Here is a 20,239-nt window from a genome sequence, read left to right as displayed (position 1 = left end):
CAACACATGTTGGGTAAAAAGCCTCCAGTGGGAGCGGGGGGCTCCTGCCAGGGTTCAGGAAATGCTTTGAATTCAGTGGATTTCTATTGCGGCCCACTCCCCCGGGGTTCCTTTTACAATGCCTACATTTCAGAAATTTGAACTCGGAGCCCCTCGGGGGGGCCCTCTCCGAACGCCTGAAAATGTAGAGTTATATTGTTGCGGGTCCCCGAGCGGTCTTTACTAATACCTGAATTCGGAGAAGCTGGAAATTACGGTGTTCCCCGGGGAGAGCTTTAGCCGCACCAGGAAGGGGGAGCGCTCTGTGGGGAGACTGCTTAATGCATCGCTGAAATAAAAGAATTTGAGGGAGATGGGCTGAGTGCTCCTGTTTTTTTTTTTTTTTTTTTTTTTTTTTCTCTTCTTCTTCCTTTGCCTTTTTCAAACTCTGCCCCCCAACCTACCGTGCACCCACCCGCAGCAATCCCCCAAACCTTGAGCCACTTCTTTAGCTTAGCTTAGCTGAAACCGAAGGAAAGGACGGGAGCCGCAAAGCCTTCGGCTGAAGGGGAGTCTACTTTATGAAATGTTCGGAGCGCCTGGAACAGCAGACAGCTGGGCAAACACCAATGTGTACTCTTTTGTCTGATACATCTTTCCGTTATTTCCTTGCAAATTTGATTTCTCTCTCTCTCTCTCTCTCTCTCTCTCTCTCTCTCTCTCTCTCTTCCCCCCCCTTCTCACGTCTTTTCTGTTTGGTCTGTCACCCGCTGTGGTGGTTCCCCCCTTTGCCATTATTGCCGTGTTTGTTTGTTTGTTTTAAATTGTCAATTTGTGGGGCTTCTCGGTTGCGTGATAAATGTGGCTCCTCTTTGCGACAAAGAACCTGCGCAGGTTTGCCTCGCACCTGGACCAACTGCAATATGAAACCTGGAAACAAGAAAATATTGCACAACAGCAGTTTGTCTTTGTCATTATACTTTCAAAACATATTGAATTGTAATTAGTGTCTGTAATGTATAATTAGTCATTGTAATCACTATCAGAGTAATTAGTAACACATTGAACTGCTACTAGTAATTGTAATGTGCAATTGGTCATTGTAATTGCTGCCAAAATGTAATTGGTAAAGTGATGTAATTAGTGCATAGTTTTGTAATTGTCTAGACTGTTCTAGTTCTGTTCGCAACAAACAGCTGAAACTTTCTCGCCTTCCGAATTATTAGAGACGCCGTTAAAGTCTTCAAACTGCAGAGTTGTCCAGCCTTTTCTTTTTGCCTAGGCTGCAAACTTCTTTTTAATGCTTATAGATGATTTATCCCTTTCTTTTTCATGCTACACAAAAAAAGGGGTCCAAGCACTGTGTTTCTGCTCTTGGTAAATAATTCAACCTTTCCAGTAACAAGCAGGGCTCTTAATAGGAATGCAGCACCTGTTCTAGGCAGGGAAGAATAAACAAGAGCGCCGCGTGGGGAAATGGAAGGATTTGTGTCCACAAGGGGAAAAATAACTCATTCTACAGAACGAAAACTGCAGACTGACCAACATTAATTAAACCCCAAAGCCTATAGGTTATCCTAGGCCTTCGGAACCATTGTGTGTGTGTGTGTGTGTGTGTGTGTGTGTCTGTGTGTGTGTGTCTGTCTGTCTTCGTGCCTGTGTGACTGTTTGCTTACACGATGCCACCTGGCTTACTGGTACCTGGAGCATTCCAATGAAGATTTCGCTGCACGACGGAGTCCATATTTTATATTGTGTGGATTATTTTGTTTTTATTTTCTTCGTTTTAGCCTTTTATTCCATCTGAGAAGATGTATTCCTTCTTGACTGTGGCCTAGCGGCTAAATGATGCATGCCAGGAGAGCCAGGGAGTCTGGAGACTGTTGTGGAACCAATGAGCTTCCCTGCCATCTCACCCCAACCCCTCCTGGCTGCGAATTATTTATTTATTTATTTCGTTTTATTTATTTAAAATATCTGTTGTACCATGGAGTGTTCTGACATGCTGGAGACCCTGCAAACTTGCCTTTGTCGATGTCACCTGACCAGGGCACCGTGGGGACCAGTGCCAGGACCTCATGTTTAGGCAATGACCCCAGGGACAGAGCATTTGCCACCTCTGGGTCCACCTCCTCTCTTGGTTGGCTTTGCTGAGCTTAGAACCCGGTTCCCCTCTGTCTCCTTCTACAGATGAAAGGCAACTACAAAGTTATCCCCCATTTACCCAAACAAACAAACAAACAAACAAGCTGAAAAAAAATCATGTTAATCTCATGTTTGGCTTCCCCAAAACACACACACACACACACACACACACACGCGCGCGCACACGCTCACGCACACTACGATCTTGGACTGGTTGTGCGATTGTAAATATGTTAAATTTTAATGGTTGCCAGGAAGCAAGGGATGGTTGTGTGGGTTTGAGTGGTGGAAACCTATCCCCCTGTGGTAGCCTTTGAAGGCTGGGAATACATGATCTGAGAGCGCATTGTTCTGAAGCACAGGGAGGCAGCTCTTCAGAGGGGGTTCAAAGGAGGGCTGAGGTATTGTAGTAATCTCAACGTAGCTGGTTTATTCCAGTGTGGTCCTAGCGGTGAGTCACGTTAGCTCTGGCGGAACAACTAACTCCGCGAAAGCAAAGTTTCTCTCGCTCCGCAGTCCAGGGAAGCCTTTGCGGCAGCGATGTGGTCCGGAACATGTTCTGCCTGTAGACATTCGCACCGTTTTGCCCGATTTTGCTGTCGCGTCACCAAGCCGGAGACGCAAAGTCTACTGTCTTCGGTCCGTAGAACGGAAGCCGTTCTCGGCTGGATCGCTTATTTGACTCGTGTGGTATTTTACACCAACGGGATACTGATTTTAAAATGAAAGTGTGTTGTTTAAATAGGGAAAAACGGTGTATTTGAAGCAGTTATACGGGATTTTAAATTTGTTATAGTTATTTGCTATAGGTCTCGTTGTTCCCCTCATATTTCAACAGCTGTCTTATGGACCGAAAGCAAGAGACTTCTTCAATAACCAAGAGAACAGTTTTTTTTGTACCCCAGCGCAGAAATAGAATAAAAATATAAACATGTGGTCAAGTACGTATATTATATGAGAAAAGTTTGTGTGTGTCATAGAACTACCGCAATGTTTGGCAGAGATAGAGAAGAAGAGGAAAGGAAAGCGGGAAGGCTGCGGTGATGTAGGTGCCTTTTCAGTATGGACCAATGAGAATTATTCTGTCCTAGGGTAAAATTCTAACTTAATTCCATCCCTATAGTGTGAATACAAACATTCTCTCAGGTGGTGGCCTTTGGAAGCCTAGTCAGTATCTAACACTTTCAGGGATCAGGAGCTCAGGTTAAATAATTGTAGACATTTACATTTATTCATCTAGCAGGTGATTTTCTCCAAAGTGACGTGCAACCCAGAATAAGCAGTGGTGTATTTCACCAACAGATGAAGAGCTTTAGTCAGAGACATGTCATCGCGGAAGCACAGTTAGTTGTTCCATGTGACACGCTGGGGCATCATGCAGGGTTTGGGGAGTGACTGAATGTGAGGTGATGCAAGTGGACTTTTTGGAGTTGTGTTAAAAAGAGCACAGCTAAAAGTTTAAAAGGTAAAAAAGAATCTTTGTTCTGCAAGTCCAACAATACATGGACCACCCTAGGTTCTGCAGCCCAGTTGCTCCTTTCCCCTATCAGTCCTTCTAAATAGCACTCGTCTCCTGCTAAGGTGGTCGATGGTCCAGACGGTGGGTTCGCCTGCACTCCTGTGTGTGTTTTAAGACCCCTGTTGAAGGTTGAAAGGAATTGAGCAGTTCTGAGGGACAGAGGGAGCACATTCCATCACATTAGAACCTAAACCTGTGAACTGACGGTCCTCACTTTTGAACTTTCTCGTTGCTGGGACCATCAAGCGGTCGGTGGAGGGGTCTAGCATTCTTGCTTGTTTCTAGCGAGTGATCGGGTCTTGTTGGTATTACGGTGCAGATCCTTTGCCGCTTTTCTAGACCTTGAAAATAATAAATCCGTAGAGGAGTGATGTGATTGTGCCTATCCTTTGTACTCATCTCGATTTGTCCCCACTTTTTTGCTCATTTCTTTCTTCCAAAATCTAAATAAAAGCTGTGTTATATATTCTGGACTGCACCTCATAGGTTAACTCTGCACCATGTGTGCCCATTTACATGGCATGGACTACTTTCCTCGAAATGGGTAAACATTGCCGCTGTTCAAAGGAGAAAATAAGGAAGCACAGAAATGATGCAACATGCTAAACAGAAACTGCCACCAGGATTTAATTTCCACCCATCTTCAACAGAGCTGTAGCAGTCTTGAGATTGTGTGTGAGTGTGTTTGGGCATCCCAGTGAGGTTTATTTTTATTGGGAAAATAAAAGCCATTTTTCTTCATTTTATTGGCAACATTCTCTTTAAAACAAAGTTGTAGGGTTAACTAATAGCTAGCACATACTTTCAAGAGCATTATTTATAGTGCTTGAAAGTGCCTAGTTCCAGTGGGATCATTGACTTCCAACACAGACTCATTTCATGTTATTAATTTGGTAGGAAAGAAGCAGACAAAAAAAAAAAAAAAAAACATCCTGATAATGGCACATCTATTGTGTGGTAATTATGTATCCTTGGTTGTCAGTTTTATTTTTTTGTTATTAGACTTTTTATCCACCTTATAAACATTCATTATAGCTAGGCTTAATTTAAATTGCGGATATTGATTTCCAGGAATAAACAGTTATTTCCATTGCAGGAATCTCAGCTGTATCGTTTGTATATAATTTTGGACCTTTTTTTTTTTTTTTAATTAACCAGAATACAGTGGCGCACATTAAGAAAACAGTATATTGGGAAATTGGACAGAACTGATGACTAGAACACACCCTACTTCTTTACAGTGTGTTAAACAGTTGAAATACCATTTAGATGGGGAGAATCCTACCACTTACTTTTGTTCCACATCCACAAACAACAGAATTTGGCCAGAAAAGTTGAGCTGATGTTTACTGGAATTATTGAACCCCCCCCCCAAAATCCAGCCACGAACACAAAGACACGCACGCGTACATACACTTTTTGCCCTCGCTGACTACCTCGCAAAGCTCAGCCGTCCCTTGTCAGACAGTAGCCTCTGGGCATGACGATGAGGAGGTAAGCTGAATAAAGTCCTGTCCTTTTCCCCCTGTCACGTTATTAAAAAAGAATTTCTGAGACAGTGAAGGCTCCTCTCTCTTCGATTTCTCAGCACCAGGGGTGTAACTATTACCAATCGCCACTGGAGATAAATATTAATGACATTGTGTGTCTTGCTGTGTTTCATCGAAGGGAAGGAGAACGTCAAACCTGGGATGGATCGGGCCTCTAAAAAGGGTCCAACGTACAGTCGCTCAGTGGTTCAGGACACGGAAGCATATCCTGAATGTTGCCTCTTCAAGTCCCAGCAGCGGACCTTTTGTCAAAGTCTTTAGCATGACTGTTGCTCTACTAAGCTGCATGGAACTAGGAAAGTTATAAGCCTCACAGCACTCGAGGTGTGATTGGGCGTGGGATCGGGTTCCACTGTGTCCAGTCTTTGTGTGGGTGTCCTAACGGTGCTCTGGTTTCCTCCCTCTGTCCAGAGACTTGTGTTTAAGGTGAACTGGTGAGCCCAGCTTGCGTGCAGTGTGTGAATGCATGTGTGTTACAAATGTGTGAATGACCGAAGGTGGTTTAGCATAGTGTATCGAACAGCGTAAGTCACCATGGATACAGGTGTCTGGTAAATACTGCGTAGTATTCATTGTGTGTCCCCTTTGAGGAAAGAGTATGCTAAATGAATAAATGTTAGGCACTCTGGGTAAAAGTTTTGGTAAGTGAAGGAAATGATGAGAAAATAGTAAGAAGGACTGTTACGTGTCAGTTGGATTACAGATGGCCCTATTTGTCTGGCCGCGACATTTAATAAACAGCAGAGACACCTGATGTAGCCATAAGCAGCATCCATTTGTTTCCACCAACCTTAGAACTTCATGAGTCCACGAAGATGGCGCGATGGCTCCCGCAGCCCGTGCCGGGAAAAAAGCCCTCGTAAATCTGCCAGGTGCCTGACGACTTCATATGCACATTAGTGGGCTCTGCTGGCACGTCGTCCCCATCTGGGAAAGGGAAGTCTTCATCAGGGTCTGCCTGATGGATTCTAGGCTTCACTTAATCCCCCGCTGCAGTTCTGCTTCCTGCCCTGTATCGTCAAAGCTTTACTTTATTTTCTTTTTTTTCTTGTATTTTTATTACATCACTGCTACATTTTAATAGCTACGTCTTAGTAAACGCAGAAGCCGGATGTCTAACTCTGCAGGAAAATGGTGATGGTCATTGTGATGTTCAACTCTGCATTACTTTCGTAAAGGGTACAACAGCACTGCTACTTCTTCAAATTTGACACCATAATTTAATTATTTTCCAAAGCGACTGAATACGTAAACCTGCTGTGATTTCTATAGTTTGGTCATTTTTAGCGTAGCAATTCAGGGTTTGGACCTTCAGCAAGGATACTACAGCAAGAGGTAGGAAACGAACCCGGGGCTTTAGAATACATTTTGGCAGCTCCAGCCCGTACTCCACCTGCTAATTACAAATCAGGTAGCTTAACCATTGCATCACTTCCTTCGTTGGTTAAGATCCGATCAGAAGCATCAGATAATTTTCCTTTGGAAGTTCTTATGTGGTTTTAACGGTACTTGTGCATCCTTGTTCACACGCAACAGGGGTGTTGTGGGAATCTGTGCAGTACCAGTAAAGCCTGCTTATGTGTAATGGCTTCTGAAATTAGTTTTACTCTGAAGAAATTTTCATATATTATGATGAATCAGGTTGTCCTGCTTTTAATGTATTCTGTTTAATGTGAGGCCCTCGGGCAGTTTGTAGTCAACAACAGCAGAAAAAGGATTACTAGATGGGAATGAATTTGTCTCTCGTCCTGAAGTACTGGATAATGAAAGTCCAGTGGCAGTTTGCCGATGGCGGAGTAAGGACAGCGAGTAAAGGGGTGGGGGGAGGTGGCTGTGTAATCCACACATGCTGTCGCGGTACAAGCTGATAACACCATTTCTTATGCCGCCTGGAAACTTTGGCAGGAAGAGCCCCCCTTGTAAATGTGTGGGCTTAGGAGGAGCGGTCGGCAGTGCAGGGATGAAGTTGTTTATTCATCTGGAATGTATTACAATTGTGATTAATGATTAGAGGACATCTGCAGCCGACGCTCGGCCGAAAAACCCACTCGGCTTTGGCAGCCAGACACGGAAAACCGAGAAGGCGGTGGGGGGTTAGTCGGCATTTGTTGCATTCACAGCTTATACCTCCACCACCACCCCCCCCCCAGCCCCCACCCTAAACCTCACACCCTGGTCCACCCTCCGCACTAATTATTAATGAATATGACCAAGTTGTTGTTCAACCACAGCAAAGTGTCAGGGAATCAAACGCAGAAGGGTAGGATGTCTTGACGTTTTCGACAGGGGAACATGAAAATACACGGTCCTGCTTCAGCGGCTGCCTTGCCTCTCCCTTCCCCTTCATCTCTCCCCGGCTCTTGTTTTTGCCTTCAACGCTGTCCGGCCTGCCTCGCTAGTGACAAGCGGGACACGACTGGGCCGAGGGGGGTGGGGGAATCAAACCCGAACCGAGCTGTATTAATCAGGAGGGGTTTTGCTTGCTTGTGGAGGGTGGGCTGGGGTCAGATGTCAGGTTGCTCGCGGTGAATGCTAATGCGGGAGCTCCAGTCACCACTGAAGCTCTCTGCAGTTGTGTCTGTCCAGTGCCACCCTGTTCGCACCGAGTTGTGGAGTTCTTTTTGGGGCATTTCACCACCAAATTGGATGTTTATTTATGCAACAGAAGCAAGAAATACCACTGGCAGTGTCCTTACTTGTCTTCCGGTTGTGAAATATTAATGCCTGTTCCCAGCACATCTACAAAATAGGGTCTGTAATTAATAAACAGCCAAGTTAACATTTTACCCTGTGTAATTAGTTGACTTTTTAGTTACTAAGCACATTTTATGTTTTATTATTAATATTTGGACAGGCTACTGAAGGAGCTGTGCGATAAGAAGTCTAAGCTGAAGTTCTGTATGACGATGTGTAGCCCCCTGTACGAGTTATTTGTCCAGGTACATTTATTATTAACGCGCGAGATGCATACCTGTGTAAACAAACCACAAAGAGGAAGACTAAGAGTTGTGCCTGTGGTCAAAAAAGGACACTGGCAATCAGAAGGCAAAATTTTCCAGACATCGAGATGGGACTTAGCAAAACAGAGGTATGTCTGTGGAGGTCCAGAACAGGTTGGATGAACTGGAGAGAAATGGTTCTTATGGCCACGCTGCTGACAGTCTGAATGGAGCTGTCCTTAAAGACGTTGAGTGAAGGTCATCAACATGAAGTGATGGATGACAGGCATGGATGCTTCATCCGAAGAGTCAACTGATGATGCTAATGCTTTAAAAGACAGCAAGTCATTGCTCAATTACAGGCCTTTCTGCAGTATACCTAGGCGCGTTGTTTGGATGGAGCCTCGAGAAGGACTGGAGCATATCTGTCTTCCAGAAGAAGTGGGCTTTACGTTGCCATTTTTTGGTTTCTGTTGGGGGAAGAAAGGGCCAAATTCAGAGGGAAGCACGAGGGGCGGCCGTGCTCCAGCCTGGAAGGGGAAGGCTAGGCAGAGCAGGCCATCACCAGGCTGCACTGGGGGGACAGATTGTCGGCACTAGGAGGAGGCATCCTGGACTCTTGGGAGATGCATAGCGGGCCAGATCCCAAGCAGAGCTCCCTTCCTGCTAGCTGGTGTGTGTTTACAACTGACCTGGTCGGCCATCAGCAGAACGCCGCATGCCGAGCACACATGCTAACTGCCGGTAGTGTGGATATTTAGTTATATCGCAGGGCAAATGAGCAGTGCTGAGAGAAAAATGTTGGCCATAAAGCTCTCCCCATCGTGATTCTTCATCCTGGTGAAAACCGGTGCCGCCATACTGGTTTCAGCTGTAGGTTGTTATTGGCCATGCAGTCTGTGTAAAAGAGTAATGCGAGGCAGCCTGGAAGGATTTGGTCCCACTCACTCTGTTCCAAATGGAAGGTCCATACAATGAAAAGTTGAGGTGGCTCCATCCAAAATAAACATGGGAGGAGAGAGCCAGTTTGGTTAAGAAGCAATGAAAATCCCTCCTTCCAGTCTTGGCGTCGCTAAATCATTCTGAGGTTCGGCAATGGATGACTAAAGTCTCCCCCTTCCCTCCCTATGCAGTTAATATTTCTTAACTTTCTCCAGTGGCTGCCATCTGCAGTGCGGTCCGGGATGTGATCCAGCGGTCGTGTCTACGCTCTGGGAAACTGGGTAACACAGATAGTATAGGGAGAGTGTGTTATGGCCCCGAAAATGCAGACAGGGTCTCAACCAGGACTCGGCAGCTAGCCCTCCCCACCCTGGTGGGTTCCAGATCTTCGACCCTGAAGTTGGTGGCCAAAGGCGTAACGGAAAATGACACATCACCTCGTCACCAGGCGAAGACATGAGCACGGGTATTTTCACACCTTCTCACATTCCCCACTCCACTTTCCAGGTATCTGGGGCACAGCAGATTGATTGATGCAAGACCGCTTGTTCCTTTTTTTTGCAGGGACGGTTTGAACAAGTCTTGTTTGGTTCGTATTGTGGGGAACGAGAGCCGATAAGCGCATGAGGGGATGAAGGGTGAAGTGCAACACTAAAGTAATAATTTTCACAATAATTCCCCCCCCCCCCCAACCACGACATTTCTGATGAACATTGCTCTTAAACCAATTCTTGGAAACTTGATCAGACAAGCATGCAGTACCTTTGTCACTGAATGTGCCTTTCCACTAGCCCTGGGTGTTTTCATGAGTGGTCTTAGCTATGTACATCCTGTAATAGTAAGACAAACAGTTTAATTCATATTAGAATAAGTATGATTCTCAATAGAATGGGATTTAAGTCACGTACACCTTTGGGTTGAAAAGTGGTTCCGACATGTATTTGATGTTGGGTTGCCTAAAAGTGTGAAAGGAGCCATCATGGGAACCGGGCACCTCCTTGTCTAAGAAAGTAAAGGGAATATGATATGGTATAGACTGAACATGAGAAGTGGGTATTCTTGAGGCTGCTTGCGATGCTTCAATGTCAATAGCAAACTGCCACTGTGAGTTTGGTATGATCTTGTATGTCCATTTGTGAGATGTATTGTTCCCTTTTTGTGTGTTTTTGTCCTTTCTGTGTAATATTTCATTGTCTTTGATGGATATCTGCTGTGATGCAAAACAAATTTCAGAGAATTCTGGGGAAGTTCAATCCTATTGTAGTAGCTCAACGACTGTCACAACAATTTGTGCAGTAAGTTTTCCTCAATAAAAGCTAGTGAATGATTTTTTTTTTTTTTTTGTAAACAGCACTAACTATACATATATACTTGTACAAGACATTTTTACTTTCTAGTTTTTGGTGATATGTGTAGCTTTAAGCCTTGGGAAATGTCCTGGTTTACATTACTGTACTGTTTTTCATCCATTAGTAATAGGACACTCACTTTCATTAACCACTTGTCCAAACCAGGTTCGTGGCGGTCTATGCAGGAAGCATAAAGCGTGAGGCAGGGCTCTACATTTTGTAAATCTGTAAAGTCTTGAATGTTTTGGAGGCATTCTAATGTGCAGGAGGCAGGAATCATGCTAAGGTGTCTTGGTTAAAGCTTGAATAGAGTCAATCATACTACTCTGCCTGACTTTTATAATGGTTTCAGGTGAAGGATTCTCCAATCCATTTCATTGTAAGGAGTAAAAGCAAATAGAACTTGAGATCAGCAGGTCTTCAGCCAAGCATAAATCTCAAAGTCTCCTTGCATGTAATTATCTGCAAATGACTTCAGTGCCTGTAAACCTGTATTATGCTGTGTACAGTATTTAGTGTTATAGTGATGAAGGTTTTGGCTCAGTAGATTCAGATACAGTATTTTTTGCCGTTTGTTCTACCACTGGCCTCGGATTTTGACAGAACATGAACCAGCTGTAGGAGTGCATCATCGATTAACACACACACACACACACTCTCTCTCTCACACACACACACACACACACACGCACGCACTACAGTCACCTTATGCTTTATTAGTCCATGTCTGAGAAGGGCTGTCAGTGTCTCACTAATCCCAATAGCTTGGGGTTTTCCTCAATGTGCATAGATGACTCAGATAAGATAAGGCCGTCTCCAAACACAAAGAGGTGCGTTAACCGCTCTGACTGCTGCTTGCCAGAGATAAGACACCTCAAGCAGCTTGGAGGACCTTACACAGGATGTAAATGAAGCCAGCAACGTAAAATAATTTTCCCATCCAGGGTGTTGTGCACTGGCCGTTTTATTTTTTTATTTATTTATTTATCAGTCATTGGGTTGGTTTAAAAAGCAGTCCCCTGTACCCTCTTAAATGCACATATACGCACACCATCACATGAATAACCAGGTAACCACATGAGAGCACATGGCTTAATTTGCCCATGTTTCACACTGATGGCTGGAGGTCAGCGCTGCTGGCTGCGGAGACCACCCTAAACTGTGGTTGCTATGGTGGTTGGCGAAAATTGTGGAAATGGCTGTGAGAATAGGTCCCTCACTACCTGCGTTACCTTTCCACGTAGATTTGTGTAAAACCGTTCTCCATTTCACACTCAAAATAATTTGTATCTACAAATCTAGGCATTACCAGAAAACTTTAAATATATAGTTTTCTGATAACGTGTGGTACTTTCTCTTTCACCAAGTTGAACAAGTTGAAAAAGAAGAGACGATACTGTGCTTTTTTCCCTTTCTTTTCCTATAACCAAGCCCCTGAGTGTTACTTGAGAAAGGAGAGTCCGACCGGAGGCATTAGTACTTGTAGACTGCTTCATTGCACCCCTCGTCTAAGAGCACTAAATTAAAACCCGAACCTCCGCTTCTTTCACCTTTTCAGTCACATTCCAGCAGTTCCAATTAGAGGCCGGAAACATGACTGCTCCATTGTGTCAATTAGCCGAATTAGTTTTCAGGTGTTTTATTGTTAGCAAGTCACCGCTAATTGGTGAAAAAGCTAACATGATCCTGTTTTTTTCCGTACTTAAATTTGTGGATTTTTTTCTTTTGTTGTTGTTTAATCTGTTCAAACACCTTTTTTGGGTCTTCATTTCTCCATAGACCATTTAATCAGCAAAATCTTTCTTCCTAAATTTGATTGTAAAACAGATTACAGTCCCTGTGAAACACTATCCGTTTAACTTTAGATATTTCTCGTGACTTCGCTGGCGCAAAAAGCACTGTATTTTTCATATTCCTGTGTTGGCGGCCGTTGTCCAAACTATGCAAGCTTGTTTCCACTGCTCTGACGCCAAATTTTTTGTCGATACTGTAATGCCGCCATATTTTTGTTGGTGCTCAAGCCTGCTGAATGACAAAATAGTAATAGGCCGAATCACCTGATTATATTGATGGGGGAGATGATGATGGAATTACGTGTCCTCATACTTTTATACGCGAGTCAACGAGTCGGCCCCGCTCTCTCGACGTGCTGCAGACGCCATTCGTAATCCCCTCTTGGCACGGGTGGCTACGGCTCTGCGGCAGACTACATCTCAGACTGCCGCTCCAGCAGAGTGGGAGGGTACCACTGTGGATCTGGCATACGGAGCTGCAGGAGGGCCCGGATGGGAACGCACTGTGGCGACCTCGGGATCGAGGAAATGGGTGTGTCTTCACGCTCGCGAATCATACTTTCTCAGAGTTCACCACCTTCTTGTGAGCGTAAGTCACTAATTTTAATTGCGTGTAGGTATCTGCGTGCTACTGAGCCGCGCTAATTAAAAATGTCTCAACTGTAGTCGACAAGTGCACTGAAGTCAAAACCTCTGGATTCTTGTACTCGTGTAAAATCGGTATGATCAGAAATTTTTAAATAGCAGAATTGTAATTTTATTGGCATTGGCCGCTCACGGTAGCTTTTCGGATACCACGGACTCAACCTGTTTAGTCACAATATTAAAATATGACTATAAATATATATATATGTATTTTCTCCATTTCGGTGCTCACTTCTGTTATAACAATCTGTACTTGCTTTACATGCCTCATGTCATTCAACTGTTTGTTTTTTCTACTGCGAAACTGGCTGGACCAGCATGTGGAGCACAAAGCTCTGTGATACTTGGCAGAGGTCTCCTCTGACCTAATATGTATATGTCTGCATAGAGAAGAGTAATTTTATAACAGCGCTGTTTGTGGAAAAATCAGACCTCAGTGGCTCGTATGCAAATAAAAGAAAGCGCGTGGCCTAATTTGCAAATCGCAGCCAACAATGGAAAAGAAAAGGATAATTTGCCAAGTTCAAAGTCATAATACTCCTGAAAATGAGATGTTTCATCTCAGGAGTCTATTCTACTATGTGTAATTTTATTTATTCCTCAATAAATTACTGTGCTGGCCTCTGATTTGATATGGGATACCAGCCATTGGTGGCGAGCAGCAGTAGTGGTGCTGCATCATTCTCCATCCACATGTGTGCATGGCTGTGTGTGTTGGCAAACGAGTCTGTGTCTTGTGCGTGTGCGAGAGAGTGTGTTCTTCTTTGTCTCTTTATTGATCTTGCGTCCCGGAATGTGCGTGAGTAAAAACGAGTGTGTTCACCGCACGTTTGTACGTGTTTGTCCGAAACGGCACGTCTTTGTCTCGCTTGCTGTCTTGTCTCCGTGCTGGTGTGTGCATCTCTCCAGTATTGATCTGGCTTGGTCCTCAAACGCTGCCTCTCGGTGTACGCCCTTCCTCACTGCAGCTGGTACATAAAAAGCAGCTACAGATGTCATGAGACCCTCTGTGTGACTTTACGAGTTACGCTGTCCATGTTAAGGTGTCCCCCTGCTCTCGAGCTGAATAAACCCGTCCGACGCGCATAGTACTGGGCAGTTAAACTTGGGCATCTGTGTTCGGAGGATATCCACGTTATTTATGGCCTGTCCATCAAAACCTAGGGGAGGATTTGCTTCAATTAATAATATCGTTCGGAAGCCCAGAGGTGGGGAAAAAGGTCATTTTTAATTTGTGCGCTGAACTACGCAGTTTTGCCATGTGCAGCAGAACCTTGCAGCCCTGTTTCTGGTTTGCCAAGACTTAACTGTCCCCTGTTTCATATTTTCTGTTGTCATAAATAAGAGTTACACAATGCGTTCCAAAAGTTAAATTGGGAGCTGAGTACCAGAGAGGAAAATGACTAGACTAAAGTGTGGCTTTTTTGTGGAAAAGCTTGAACCGGGGCTCTCTGGGGGGGGGAGAGGATAGACGAGAAATTTGTGTGCGGGGGTGGAAGTATTTTGTTGCACATTGTACGGGTGGGGTGAAAAGGGGTCGTTCTTTGGAGGTTCTGGTAACAAACAGGGATTTTAGGGGCACTGTGTGTGCGTGGCCGGTTAAAGCAGGCAGCGAGTTGTTCACCTCCCTCCACAGTTACATACATTTTTATATATGCATTTCTTATATGTATATTTGCAGTTTAACTAGACAGTACCTTAAAACAGCAACTGTTGGGAATCTGCCATAAGTTTCAAAAATGAGAACTTACATTCCAGGCTGCGCTTGGGAGAATATTTATTCGTTAAAGAAGACCTCTCCATTTCAGTCAGATTTTAGTTGGCAAGCACTTTTGCCCATAAATATGACTAAACAGATGTTAAGTGCTACAAATGAGTTTCCAGCTGTCCTTCAGCCGACATGAAGAGAGGGAATGTGTTGTTTTGTTCCTTGTAGCAGACATTTAATAAAAGAGAGAGAGCAAAAAAAAAAAAAAATGTCAGGCCTTAAGATGGAGGTTTTCCTCCCAGGATGTGACAGGCTGCTGGCCAGAAGATGCTCAGGAAAGCCTGGCAGGCCAACAAAGACAGCCCTCGAGCCACGGGGCGTAGCTTCGGCCCTCGCATCCCCTTTGGCAGCGGCTCAGAGGCCACCGCGGTGCGGATGGCCAGCAAAATTAGGAAATAAGGACCCCTTTTTATTTACTCAGGCTGCTGAATCACGGGCATTCCTGCCGGCGCGAGAGGAAGGCGAGGCCGCACCTCTTTCCAGAAGCTCCCCTGGGCCTTCCACCTCCTCCGTCCGCCGGTGTTCACACAGCTCATTCCAGCGTGCCGTCTGGAAATGGTGGAGGGGCCTAGCGCCTTAGAGAGACGCAGCGGGTTCGAGGGAGACTGCATCCACTCGTGAAGTCTTGCAGAGCAGCATTTAGTTTCCGTTGGATTCTTTACATAGATTTTTTTTTCCAAGGTTCTAATAAAAATATAATTTTTTTTTTTTTAAAATAACTGAGCATGTGTCATCTCCTAGAAATACTTAAAAATATTTGTTTTTAAATTATTGAACATGTGTCTGCTCTTACTCTCTGCAAATCCTTAGAGTGTTTTAGCGGGTTAGTTGCCACGATTTACAAGGTGTGATAGCTGTCACAACGCCTCTTGCTACAGTTCTATTTGGAAAGGCAGCAAGACATGGGAATCCGCTCATGTAAATAAAAATTAATTGTATGGTACATCAGTCCACTGCGGTTTGGGTGAGGTGGGCACGCAATGCAGTAGTGTCCCCAAAACAGCTTATTTTCACATTCTGCATAATCGTCTGTTGACAAGAGAGCACATATTACACCCATTCCTTGATGTGGTGAATGTGCACATTTCAAATGTTTTCTTTTGTGAACCCATTGAATTTATACCTTAAACACCAGATATGAACGTTTCATTTCGGGTATTAGGCAAATTTTGGTGGGCTTTTTCGGTCAGCGCCCCATTTTGAACGGGCACCCAGCACTCCGATGCTTAAATCTCTCTAGTGTTGAGCATTGTGGGAAGAAATGTCATGTTAGTTTACAGGTTTGCTCAAAATGACAGCTAGTGCTATGTGTTGTGATTATTTATTGCTAAAAAATCAAACAATCTGAGTCATTCTTTTGGCTAGTTAACTTCCTGCCTTTGTTTCATTTATGCCTAACTAACTAGTTGACTAGATTGTTCATTATATTCAGGATAATTTGACAAAGTTGAATAAACTTTTATAGCTGTAACATTTTTTGAGAAACAAGTTAGCATTTTTAGCCTACGAAATAATGGAATTTGTCATTTCGATTTATAAATTTTAGTCTAACAAATGGATTTTCAGGAATGAATTAGGTTTGTAAGCCTACAAAGGAAGTAGGATGTAGGAGCCACTTGTAGCATAGTGGGTTACAGCTTTGGTCCCAAAGGTCATAGGTTCTAATCCTACTTCTGGTTATACTACCCTTGAGCAAGGTACTAACCCTAAATTGCTCCAGGAAAAGTTACCCAGGTGTATAAATGGGTAAAACAGTGTAAGTAGCTTAACATAATAAGTTGCTTTGGAGAAAAGCATCAGCTAAATGAATAAATGTAAATTGAGGAACGTGTGTACTGAGTCCGATTAAGGTCAAGCACAGTCTAAGCTTAGGGAGCCTTCAATAGAATGGATGTAATAAAGCAGGAATGTGCAGGAGGATTGCATCACGATAATGTCTGCTGGTGAGAGGAACTAAACAGCTGACATTTGGTTGGGTGCATCATTTGACAACTCCTGTCTTTGCCATGCTGCCTGCTGAGATCTTGCATCTGAACCCAGCCCCCTCACATGGGCCCCAGTGTGGTGGCACTGCATGGCGGCCTCGCGTCTTTGTGGTAGGGGGGCGGTAGGTATGCATTCAGGTCTTGCTGGCCCCTGCTTTGAGGAAAAAAAAAAATTAACAAAAAACAGAGCCCGGGCTAGGCTGGCCACTTGGAGGTGATTGTATGAAGCAGGCATGGAGCCAGCGGTTGGTGGCCATCTGGTATGCCTGTCGGGGAAGGTGTTTTCAACAGTTTGGAGGTGTGGGGAAGGACCACATTCTCATCTGTTTCCTTAGGATAAGCTGTGGCCAGATAAGACCCACGAGAAGCTCTTTACCTGAAGAGCGGATTGTTGCTATATTTTGACGAGTTCAAGCCCCTTGGTTCATTTTGTTGCTGTAGCTAACTGAGTCGTAGTAGCTCCTTCGAAGTAGCAACAGAGAGCCCCATGAAGTCATCCTCAAACACCCTCTTTAAGGGTACCTTCTCCAGTGGGATTTCAGGTAAGCTGACAAGCAGCTTTAACTATTCCTCACGGCACTTGGAAATGATTTATATTCTTATTTGTCTTTGTAATAAATCCTTTAAGGTTCCCTTTGTTTTTCCTGTTTCCAGCTTACTTAATTTGCTTTGTCTGTGAGGGCTTGTAGCAGCTTCAGCTAAGCGAGGAAGTTCACGGTACTTAAGCTTTTGCAGAAGGAAGAAGTGGTGTTCAACCTTTTGAACTTGTGTGGAAACCAGCCCTTGGCACGGAGATTTCATTATTCACCTGTTTTTTTTTACGTTCTTACATGTCTCACAATCCCAACAGCTATTAATTAGAAAAAGATAAAAATCTGCTGTGCAACCTTTGCATGCTACCGTGTTTTAATAGACACGCACTCAAAAACGTTGAATTAGATTTTCAGTTATGCTTAATATTAAAAACTCTTTTTGCAGAAATGCTCGTGTGCCATGAAGTCATTCCAGGTATACCACAGAACACAGCTTTGCATTACAGAACCAATACAGAACTTTCTATAGGAGCATGTAACTCCCTTTCACTCCAAAGCTGAAGTAAGGAAAACATTAAGGACTGTATGACTTTATTATTTAGCAAATCATATTTCGTATGTTTATAAAGCTGATATTATAACAATTTGCTTTTAATTCATTGTGATTCGTAAATATTCCCAGGGCAATTTATGTACAGTATGGTGTGTATCTCAGAGTCAAAGTCTTCGATATGTCTACAGTGGAAGACCCTCTGCGAACCTTTAAATTGTACTTCACAAAAAGCAGGTGAACCCAAAGCGACCCTGCATTCACAGCTAAAAAACTGTTTTATAAAGCACAGGAAAGCACCAGCATACAGCTGTCATCGGCAAGGCACCCCCCCCCACCCCCCAGCAGTTTCCGCTGGCGTATCGGTGTTTGAACAGGAAGAGAAGTAGAAGGTCCCGAAATCCCACTGGCTCCAAGATCAGTTTTCTGGGATTCTAGAGGACAGTTGAGTCACACAGGGCTGGTGTGGCAATTTGATTTGTGTTTTTTCTGCAAAGGGATATTTTCATTTGAATTCCTCTTAAGGTGATGCTGATACAACATATGAATAATATAGAAAAATTTTTCATACTACAGTCTTCCTCTGTCTTAGAAAGATAATTTGTTCCTGAAAAACCATTAATGGGATGAATTATGATAAAATCTCTAGTTTCAATAGGAAAAAATTTTCCCCAAAGTCACACCGATTTGTCTTCCTGGGCTCCAGTCCATGCAACAATGCTCAAACAAAACATACATAGTCATCGTAGAGAATATTGGTGGTCTTCGTAGCTTGGGTAATGGTTGAGGTGTTTGGTTGTTTGCCGAACAACCAAACACCTCATGCGTAGTCATATATGTATATGACAGTTAATGTGTTAAATCTTACACACATCATCTGAAACTGCTTGTCCAGAGTGGGGCACGGCGAGCTGGAACCTAACCCAGCAACACAAGGTGCAAGGCTAGAGGGGGAGGGGACGCTGCTCCATCGCAAGGCACCCCAAGCAGGACTCGAACCCCAGACCCACCGGAGAGTAGGCCCTGGCCAAACCTACTGTGCCGCCGCAACCCCTGTGTTAAATGTCTAATGCAAAAGTGGAGTAAAAAAGAAAAAAAGACAAAAGACAGCAATGAACCAATGAAAAGACCACAAATGAATTCACACTCACTGAACAAGGTGACGTGGTTTGGACAGTCGAAACAGGGTTCATGATAACCGAGATGGAGGGCCAATGGAAGTTCAGACCTTTACGCAGCACGAGCCAAGCTATAACTGCAAAGAAGACTGTATGGTGGCTTTGGTCTCGCACCACTCAGCTGTTGGGAGGCGCCACAAAATTCAAATTGTAAATGCAAAAAATGCCTTGTGAGCCAAAGTAGGGGTAGTAAATGAAAATCCTTGTGAAACTGAGTTTTCGTAACGCAAGTGGGCATATCTCAGCGTATGACTGTACGTGGAACTGCTAACCGAAAACAGAATACAGAAACAATGGAGTATGAAGCTGCATGCACTCCCAGCATCTGTCAGTCAGGCATGTGAGATGTCCATCTTCTCTGCCATCTAAGGATGTGCAACTGACAGGCCCTTGTTCGGTGGTGGAACATGGAAAGTAAGCGAGACTCTTGGACTGGAGTAGATTAAGTAAATTGATTAGATCGCAGTTGCGCTTGTAGGCTCGGGGAGGATGGAGGCCTGAGCACATTTGGCATGCCCGCTTTGTCCTTGCCTTTCGTGGCACGCAGTGTGTTCTCCCTTCCAAGTCTTGGCTGATCCATATCCCTGAGTCTCTGCCCCTATGGCAGCCCCTTTGCTGGCAGCATCTGCGGGGAGCTGGGCGCTCCGTTGCCTGCAGCCAAGTCCATGTGCCCCTGCTAAACAAGCTTTAAGCCAGAAACGCTCTTCCGACAATCCTCTGGCCTGTGTTTTGTTTTTCACTTTGTTTTTTCGAGTGCTAGTTATTATTCATTTGTATGTAATTTCTTTAATGTTCCTATTCGAGCTCCATTTGTATGACAGTATTGTTTGTTGAAATGGTGACTTGCAACCATGCGACCATGTCAAGAAGGGGCTTTTTGTTTTTGTTGACAATTGCGGTTAACAGGCAAAATTTGTATCTTTATTCCGAAACCAGTTATGCATATTTTCTTACAGAAATCACTGGATTGTGCTGCCACAATTACAACAATGGTTTTAAAAAAAAAAAAATGAGAAAAATGAACTAATTTACCTCATGTAGGGCATCCATCTTAAAGCACCACATACCATGTAGGTAGAAATGTCAGAAAGACTGCATTTTGAATCTCAGTGGGCTAAGTCATTACGTGACCACATACAAGGCTAATTGCAGGAGAAGCATTTATGGCAAATTATTCTGTAAATTAGATATTCAAATTCAACTTTTTTAAAATGGCTCCTTGGGAGTTCCTTTGCATACATGAACCATAACAAAAAAAAAAGCTGAGAAAAAAAATCTGCTGCATTATACTTATCAATGTGAATTCTTTTTTAACCATCAAATCTATTTGAAGAGTTTCAGTATCATATCTAAAGTGGCAGTGG

The 20,239-nt window shown here is 43.9% G+C and overlaps 1 protein-coding gene across 5 annotated transcripts in view; it reads left to right on the top strand.

Annotated features, from left to right (window-relative positions):
* LOC108931644 (zinc finger protein 521-like) overlaps positions 1 to 20,239 on the top strand; it is a 143,015-nt gene that overhangs the window by 39,274 nt on the left and 83,502 nt on the right. The window lies entirely within an intron of this gene.

The sequence above is a fragment of the Scleropages formosus genome, chromosome 19, assembly GCF_900964775.1.
Source record: "Scleropages formosus chromosome 19, fSclFor1.1, whole genome shotgun sequence".
Taxonomy (NCBI): domain Eukaryota; kingdom Metazoa; phylum Chordata; class Actinopteri; order Osteoglossiformes; family Osteoglossidae; genus Scleropages; species Scleropages formosus.
This window is presented reverse-complemented; position numbering and strand designations above follow the sequence as displayed.